This window comes from Tupaia chinensis, unplaced genomic scaffold, assembly GCF_000334495.1.
Source record: "Tupaia chinensis unplaced genomic scaffold, TupChi_1.0 Scaffold142808_1, whole genome shotgun sequence".
In the NCBI taxonomy this organism is placed as follows: Eukaryota; Metazoa; Chordata; class Mammalia; order Scandentia; family Tupaiidae; genus Tupaia; species Tupaia belangeri.
In genome coordinates this window covers 1,313,264-1,323,249 of record NW_006202654.1, presented here as the reverse complement: position 1 = coordinate 1,323,249, position 9,986 = coordinate 1,313,264, and positions in this window count along the sequence as shown.

Below are 9,986 nucleotides of genomic sequence, written 5' to 3'. Positions count from 1 at the left end.
GAAGGTGGGTGAAGAAGGGAAAGAAAAACAAAACAAAACAAAAACAAAAACCTTGCTGGAGAAAGAAAACAGAAACAAACACTCACCTTAGGCAGAGTAAACTCCAAGTTGCAGCCATTTAAACTCCTAGCCTTCCTCTTTACATAATTACCTCGGGTGTTCTCCCCTGTTCACCAACTCAGTTCTATTTCCCAGGAGGCTCAGGCTTCTCTGGCCCCCCTCTTCTTGTTCTTCCTCTTAGAGTCTCAAGGCCTCTTCTACAAAATCCTTTCAAAATTTCTCCCCAGACTCTGTGAAGGTCAGCTGACCACACAAAGTGTGTGTTCTCCCACCCGGCAGTGTTCACCTGGTGGCAGGGCCACCGCAAAGAAAAGATACCACCCTCTAGACGTTGGAGCAGCTAGCCAGTGCGGCTAGCTCTCCGGAGGGATTAAGGAAATGGAAATAGCTTTAAAGTTCCCAGACTTCGGCTCCTATCCTGGTCTGTTATATTTAAAGTCTTCGGTATTCAAGCCTAGTACTTCCACGCTGTTGTTTTTTAAGGCATTTCTTTCACAAATTAAACACAAAATGAGTTGCAATCTCCAAAGCTAAATGATTTAAAATTCAGGCGTAAAATTACAATTTTTGAATAAATAGAACCAATTTTCCTTTTGCTTCTTGTAGACAATCTAGTTTAATTTCATGAATGCTGATACTACTCATGGATCAGAGGAAGCGAGAGGGACCCTGGCTTCTGAACCCCCTATTGTTTGTGTAAAATAATTATAGTTTGGGTCTGTACTGTGCTTTATAATTTTTAAAGCACTTTTGCATTTGAGTCTCATAGCAACCCTGTCATATAAGTAGGCAACATGTTTAAAGAAGAGAAATCTTTTATTTTTATGCCACAATCTATTCTCATGTACCAGACAAAGAGATGGTTTTTAAAATATGAATCAGATAAGGTTACTGGTCTGATCCATACTCTGCAGAAGCTCTCCATTCTCCTTCACATGCCTACAATGGCCAATGAGGTCCTAGATGCCTTGACACTTGACCTCTCACACCTCATCTAACACTGCCCACCTCCCTCTTCCTCTTTTCTCCTTCCCCCTCCCTCACTGGGCTCCAGCAACACTGACTTCATTGTTATTCTTCAAAGTCTGCAGACAACTTCCCACCTTTTACTCTTTGCAATGGTGGTTCGCTCCTCCTGGAATACTATTCCCTCAGATACTTCCATGGCCATCTCCTTCACTATCAAGTCCTTGCACAAATATCACATCCAAAAAGCCACTTCTGAAAAGCCTATTTAAAACTGCAAGGCCCTCACATCCTGAGCTTCAAGTCCCCATTAACAGATTTCAGATTTTTCTTGTTTCCGTAGCATTTATCGCCTACCTGCACACTGTAACTTATGTTTACCTTTATTGTTTCTTGTCTGAATCTCCTGTTAGAATAAAAACTCTATGAGGTCAAGTATGTTTCTGTTTTTCACTGATGGACCCCAAATGCCTAGAGCAGTTAGTTTTCTAGATGTAGGACCTTGATAAATATTTATTGAATGAATACATTTTATGACAAACTAAAGCTGGCCGAACATAGTCATTAGCACCACTACCTCTGTGCCCTTGTGGCTGATGTTTGTCCCTTTCCCCACACTCTCCTTCCCCAGCATTCTTCAGTCCCCTCTGGATTGCTAATGATGGCAATAAAGGCCCTCTAATATTTTCCAGTTATTTTTTTCCCCTTCACCTTTTTTATCCTTCCAAAAAGAGTGGCTACTACCTTCACTTATCTCTGAGTCAATACCTGGCAGCACAAGACCAGCTCTTGATCAGTAAATGGGGAGAAAGCAATGCTTTTGGTGAACATGTTCAGAAAAAGTATATCCTTCTGAGAACAAAATAGTCAAGCTGTCACTTTAAAAAAAAAAACTATCTTATTAATCAAGAATTATTCCAGATACCAAAGACCTAGTTATTCAACAGTGAACGTGACAGGAAATAGACATTGTGTTTCCTTATAGAGAGTTGTGCATACTTATAGAGAGCCTCCCTTCAAGACATCTGGTCTACCTGGAACAGCTTGCTGTTGGGCTTCTCCCTGTGCCAATTTATTCGCTACAGTTATGAATGGTGCAGATGCTGACTCTCCACGGCATAATAGCCGTCAGGGGAAATGACTGGCTTCTCCAGGTCTTCTAATGCTCTTCCATAGTAATTATCTAGCATGTTTTCTAATGGACTGATACTGTTTTCTAAAGCAGAGAGTCTCTCCCTCCTTTGTTTCTCATTAACATAAAAGTGGAAGATTCTGCTCTCTTGAAACATGCTAATACAGCCAGTTTATACATCTAAACCATCCTGGCAAGAGGCTGAGAATTGAGTAGCTGGTCTCTCAGCTCTGTCTGTATTCTATGCCAGATATGTGCTATAGAGACAGATTTCTTTGTCTAACATGAAATGGATCTGTCTGAAAGAACCAAACCCCAAAAAGTGGCATCTTGAATATACATGTGATTTTCTGATGGTTTACCTTTGGCCTGGATAACCTGTAAGGCCCCTTCTAGATCTAGTAGAGATTTACTCATTGGAAACTATATTGTCCAGCCTTGTATACCTATTTAATTTGCTTTACTTAGTTAGACACTAGTGATATTTAGTCATTCATGAAAACCAGACATGCATTCAAATGTTATTAACTATACTCATGGAACCAGCAGGTAGCATGGAGGTTAAGACACTGGATTCCATAAGGCCAACGGTGTAGTTTGAGTCCCTGACCCAACAGCTTGAAAATTATGCCAGGTGCATGTGCATACATGTCCAGAATCCTGAGAGGAGAATGGAGGAGACGGGACAGTGGCATGGCCATCCTCCATGGGGAGTGCTGTCTCACTTTCCCTCTCTGTCTCTGTCTTTATCTCTTCTGGGTGAGCACATGTGCCCTATAGCAAAACTAAACTAAATACACACACACACAAACACACACACACACACACACACACACACACACATTCGTGAATAAGAGTTTCAGGGTCATCAAATCCAGAGCACTTACTTTACCTTTCCTGAGGTTCAGTTTCCCCATTTGTAAAATTAAAATGGTTATACATCTCTACCTTTCACAGAATGAGCACTTGAAGCTGGGCACCAGTTCATAGTTGACTCCATGTGAATAGAGGCATATAGATGTTGATTCTAGATGCTTTCCATAACCGTTAAGATAAACACATTTGCTTAGATTGATCAGAAGTGAGTACTTTGCCTAAAAATCCAATGCATTGTTGCCTGATTCAGTTTCTCAAACTTTAAACTATGTCATTGTTATATTCTGGAGCCTTCTCTGGGAGAAAGAGAGAGAAATTTCTTCAACACTATTAAAGCCTTATCTAAGGCTGGTGCTGGGAATCTGCTCTCCGGCCAGATGTTTCACACAGGCTCACAGTTCTTTTGCTAAAAATTACAGTAGAGAGAGTCCCATGCATTTATCAGCTATATTGTAGCATCTCGTTCATCTGGTCTCAGTTCTTAAAACTGAAGCAAGTAAATAAATGCAAGGTATTCATTCAGTCAGTAAATAGTTTGGAGTTTCTCCTCCATACCAGGTATTGTTCAATGCACTGAAACAGACTAGGTAACAAGGCAAGTTTATGCTCTCATAGACCTTATATTTTAATAGGAGATACAGATGATAAACATCAAAATAAGTAATCATCATAAATTTAAAAAATAGCAGGTAGTGATATGTAGAAAACTAAAGTCATTTAGATTGAAAGGGAGTAAATAATGGCTATTTAAGATCCAGTGATTGAGAAAGCAGCTCTCTAAGGAAGTGACATTTGAGCTTAGATATGATGAACAGGAAGGATGCTGCCACTCAAAGTGCATGTGGAAGAACATTCCATAGAGAAGGAACAGCAAGTACAAAACAAAGATAGAGTCTCTGAGGTAGGAACAACTGTTGTATGTTTACAGAGCCAGAAGTCAACCAGTGTGTCTAAAGAGTATGTATTGGGCTAAATGGAGTGACAGTGGGTGATTTTGCAGGGGTAGACAGGATGAAATCACATGGGGAGCAGCAGGCTGGGGTCAGTGGTCTGGCTCTTATCTTGTGACAGGGAGCCAGATGAGGACTTTTAGCAGGGCAGCAGCCAAACAAATTTACATTGGAATAACTACATTGGAGGGAAGTACATGGGGACAGGAAAATAACTTCAAAGCCTGTTGTAATAATCCAGACAGGAGATGGCAGTGACTCAGGGAGACTATGACAAGAAGGCCGTGCAAAGCAGCAGCCAGGTTCAGGATATTTTTGGGACAGGATCTGTTGATGGATGTGGGACATAGAGAAAAAGAGGAATGAAGGGAAAATCATTGATTTATGTTATTTTTTTAAAGACCCTGGTTCACTTCACCAGGTGTAGACATATGAAATCCAGAAGGGTTTTACCCACCTCTGTGCTTATCTACTCTGCCTTCCCTGCTGTTCCTCTCAATGAATTCTCAGTCTCTGGAGGCCAGCCCTCCTGCTGTGTGATCCTCCCTCCCTGGCCCGCTCAAAGCTCTCATCACAGCACTTACTCTTTCTCCTACGTCAGCATTTTTTCCTAACTGCTGGAGCATTCCCATGTGCATGCAAACATGCAGCTCTTTATCCAACTTTAAAAAAATCTCATAACTCTTCCCATCTCACTTTCTGCTTGCCTTTCTAGCAAAACTTGTCCCCAAAAGTTCTTATTTGTTTTGTCTCACTGGATCTTGAATCTATTCCCTCTAAATTTTCTAACCACCTTTACACTCACCTTTCTATTGAAACTGTCACCTAACCAGGGACATCTATGTAGTCAAATCCAGTGGCAAAGCCCCTTTCCTTATTGTACTAGACTCAGCTCACCATTCCTTCTTTGAAACATTATCTTCACTTGACTTTGGGGGCACCACACTCTCCTGGTTTTCTTGCTTGCCGCTTACTACTTCTCGAGAGCAAATGAGGAGTGACAGTTACTCCTTTGTCACTGTGCCTCATCTTGCCCACCTCTAACCGTTAGATTATCCCAGGCCTCAGTCCTAGCTTGGCTCCTCTTTGACTACCTATGCTTACTTCCTAGGTGACCACATTAAGTTTTATGATATTTAATATCATCTATATGCTCACAATTCCCACGTTTCTATCTCTGGACTGGCTCCCTCAATGCCAGACTGTCTGCTTAATACCTCCATCTGATGATGTCTAATAGGCACCTTGAACTTAACATTCCTAAAACTAAATACCATGGAGAAGAATCCTCCCAATGGTCTTTTACATTTCTGTTAATGTCAAATCCATCCTTCTGTTGCTTAGTTTCAAAATCTAGGAGCCACCTCTGACTTTTTTGTTTTTAAACCTCATATCAAACCAATGCTCAAATCACTTAGTTCTGCCTTCAAAATAGATTCACAGGGTCAGCCCCATAATGCAGCAGTTATGCTGTGCAGAGGAAGCCAGATTCAACATGGTGAACCAGGCTTTGAGTTCTGGCCCTGGTAGCTTGAAAAACACACTGGGTATGTACACACTCAGGACCCTAATAGTGCATATACACACCCAGGATCCTGACAAGATAGAGTTGAAAGAAAAAGGACTGTGGAATGTCCAGGCCCCATTGAAGGGTGCTTACTTGCTTTCTCTCTTTCTCTCGTGCATACATGCACCCTTCGGGGGTGGGAAGGGAACCCACACGATTTACATATCTCACCAACTCTACCAGAACCACCTATATCCAAACCACAACTGTCCCTCTCCTGGACAACTGCAATGGTCTGCTAACTGGTCTTTCTGCCTCCACCATTGCTTATACACTAAACAAAATGTGTTCTCTCTGGCAGAAAAGTTCTCCCAGAAGTCAAACAGACTTTTCTTTTATAAATTTATTTGAGATAAGAATATTCCATCCTTGGGCCAGCCAGTAGCATGGTAGTTAAGGCAGCTGGATCCCACATGTCTGACTGCACAACTTAAGTCCCAGACCCAGTGGCCTAAAAACATGATCAGAGCATGTGTATGCTTGTCCAAAATCCCAAAAGGAGAAATGTAGTAGGGACTGCAGTGTGGCCGTGCTCCACCTGGGGGTGGGGGGTAATTTGTCCTTCTCCCTTTCTCTATCTCTGCTCATCTGTTAAGTGCAGAGAGAATTTTTAAAAAATTTAAAAAACTGTGTGGTGGGTGCGTCTCTCATGGAAAAAATTAATAAACAAACCAAAAAATGTTTTAAAATTGAAAAACAAAAACAGGATTCATCATCTTTTTTCGGAACAGCTGCTTGAGTTCCTTGTTAATTCTGGTTATCAGTCCCTTATCTGACACATAGTCTACAAAAATATTTTCCCATTCTGAGAACTGTCTATTCACACTAATTACTGTGTCTTTTGCCATGCAGAAACTTCTTAGTCTTATGATGTAATCCCACTTATCTATTTTGGGGATTATTGACTGTGCTTTGGGAGTCTTATTTAAGAAGTCTTTCCATACCCCAATGTCTCCCAGAGTTTCCCCAGTGTTTTCCAGGAGCAGTTTTATAGTTTGAGGTCTTAGATTTAGATCTGTGATCCACCTTGACTTGATTTTTGTCAGAGGTGAGAGGTAGGGGTTCAGATTCATCTTTCTGCAAATGGAAATCCAGTTTTTCCAGCACCATTTGCTGAAGAGGTTTTCCTTTTCCCAGTCAGAATGACTAAGATAAAAAAACAAACAAACAAACAAACAAACAAAAACACCATGATAAATGCTGGTGGGGGTGTGGTGATGGCCACACCGCAGTCCCTTCTGCTCCATTCTCCTCTCAGAATTTTGGGCATGCACATACGCACATCTGGTGTGAGTTTTAAGCTGCCAGATCTAGGACCTGAACCGTGGTCAACTACATGTGGGTCCAGTGATGTAACCATTATGCCATCTACTGATCCCCAAAGTATTTTATTTAATCTTAAATATTCCCTTCTCTTTCCTATTGATATAATTTGAATATCTTCTATGTGAAAAATAGGTTTTAAGTTAGAATTTTAAAAACTGTGGCACATATACTCTTTGGAATACTACTAAGCCATAAAAAAAAACAACAAAACCCTGGCTTTCGACAAGAAGTGGGTGAATATGGAAGATTTACTGCTGAGTGAAGCAAGTCAGGCTATGAAGGAGAGGCAATGTATGTCCCCACTTAATATATACCGAGTGTCCACACTCTGTGACTGAAACTAATTGACTAAAGGATATAGAAACACAGTATATAGATGTAAATACCAGATACAGTATGTGTGAAAGAGGAGGGTCTGAGGAAAGACATTTAGAAGAAAAATAGGGGTGCAAAGCATTAATGGCACAAAGAAATGTGGTATTATCTGTTGAAGATATTTTCTAGTTTTATCAACTGTACTAGGGATAAATGTTCAACTGTTAAAATATCCATTTTGTAAGCCAAATAATAATGTGATTAAATGTATAAAAGAAAATGAAATGAAAAAACAAAACAAAACAAAACAAAAACAGGTGACTAGGTTCTAAAGGAATAAATTCAAGATCAAAAACTTTCAAAAGTCAGCTAGTTCTATAATACAGAGAATTATTAAGTTAATACCCTAGCAGATGAGATTTGTTCATGGTCAAGAACAATGTTTGCCATATGTGCCTTCCACTAGGCCTTACAAAGTGACCTATCTCCCTTTGTATCTTTATTTCCATTCTCACTCACCCATTTCACTTGGCCACATACTGAAAGCCAGCCAGTGGAAGATTATACTTACTGCTTTCCCCTCCTGATGAGATATGGAAAGCAGAGGAGGAGGAGGTCATTCAAAAAAATATGCCAGTATATAATTTTTAGAATCTGAATTCTTCTGTGATATACCCTATAGCAATATTATGAATTCTTATGCCATATTTAAAAAACTCATGAAGCCTCATATTTGTCTGAGACATATTTTAATTTCATATTTAATTTCAACCATTTTAAGCCTCTTAGATCTGGACTCAATTTTATACTGTCTTTCAGACATAATGTTCCTGTACCTTGGCTCCTGACTAGACAAAAACTCATCAGATCATTTTGAATAGTAGCACCTTCCTTGATAGACAAATTACTCTAGTACTGAAAACTATTATGAAGATGAACTTTAAGGAAGATATATGTACAAAAATGGCTAACTTGAGACAAGTTATTTCAGATGTTTGAATTCTTATTCATATATTTATCACTTGTTAATTAATTTAATTAATATTTATTCAACATCATCATATGCCATCTATTGTATACTAGGCACTGTGGAGAATCAAGATTAGAAAGATTTGATTCCTGTTACCAAGGACTCAGACACTGTTTATAGTCTACTCAGCAGGCATGCTCTCTCTCTTTTCATGTGGAAATGAGTCCCTTTTCAAGGCCACCTAAGGGCTTATTTCGCAACTGGAATCTAGTATTCTCTTCTTCCCTCCTTGCTTCCTATCATGAGGTCATGAAGCCTTGAACTGTGGCTATCACCTTGCAACCATGAGGAACAATCACAAAAACTTCAAAAGTCAAGATACTGAGGATAGGGAACCAGCAGTTAGCATAATGGCTATGTCACTGGACTCCCACGTAGTCGACCACGGTTCGCGTCCCGGACCCGGTGGCTTAAAACTCACGCCAGGCGCGTATGCATGCGTACCCAGGATCCCAAGAGGAGAATGGAGGAGAAGGGATTGCGGCGTGACCATCCCCTCTGGGGGATGATTTCTCGCTTTTTGTCTCTATGTCTCTCTCTGTCTGTCTGGCAAGTGCACGCGCCCTATAGCAAAAAATCTCTCAAAAAAAAAAAAAGATACTGAGGATAGTGAGTACTATAGTTTGAATATGCTCCTCACCCACCTTTATTCATGTGTTCAACCATTTGTAACAAGATAAGAAGATGGTGGTTTTATAATCAAAGGGAATAAGACCAGAATGGCAGAGCCACTGTAGTCTCACCAGAGTTGGATCCTGGACTTTGGACCCAAAAGCTGTGAGCTGAATAGACATGTATTTCATTTTAAAACCACTCAGTCTTATGTATTTCTGCTGGCAGTGCAATAACAGACCACAGTGGGGTAGAAACTAGAAAGAGTTTGGCCCTGGAAGATACTTCTGAGTTATAGAACCAACTTGGAATATTGTCTTTCAAATTTTCATTTTATGAAATAATTAAATGCCCCCCCTCTCTTTTATTTTTGCTAAAGTCAATGATAATTAGGCACTCTGTTACTTGCAGCTGAATGCATGCCTAATTAATACATGAAGTTAACAAGTGATTGTGGGAGAATGGCATGAAATTGTTTCTCAAAAAAAACCTGTAGTATAAAAGATTTAATAAGGCAATTATATAAATAACTAGAGTGTAAGATAGGTAATTATTATGATACCACATATTGGTAAAATCTTTGGAAAGATTTATGCAAATGTCATTTCAGGCTTTACAACAATCATATGGGTCAGGGATTATTACCTCCAATTTATAAACAATAATAATGAGGTTCTAGGAGATTAAATGATTTGCCAGAGATCACACAGCATGCAAGCTGGAAGCAGGAATCCTCAAACAGATGTATCATAATTTCTAATTTACTGAGTTTTCAACTATTCCAGAGCTACCTTGTACAATTGTCATGGGGCCTGAGGAAACTCTAAGAGGTATAGATAAGAGGGTAGGGAAGGATGAGCAATGTTCAGAGGAGGGAGACATGTGGGCTGAAAAACAGGAGAAGTCTCCTGAAGAAATGCAGCCATCTCAGCTGGGCCTTAAAAAATGGGTGAAAATTCAGAAAAGGTCAGAGGAAAGACCATTCCAGATGAGGAGAATGTTATGAAGATGAAGACAGGAAGATACACTGAACAAGTATTTCAACTGGAGTTCAAATGCTGAATTTGAGAGAAACTAAAGGTTGAAGGGACAAAAGCAGTTTTCAGGTCTTAAATTTCACAAGGACTCCATTTTAGGAGGCCCTGGGACTCC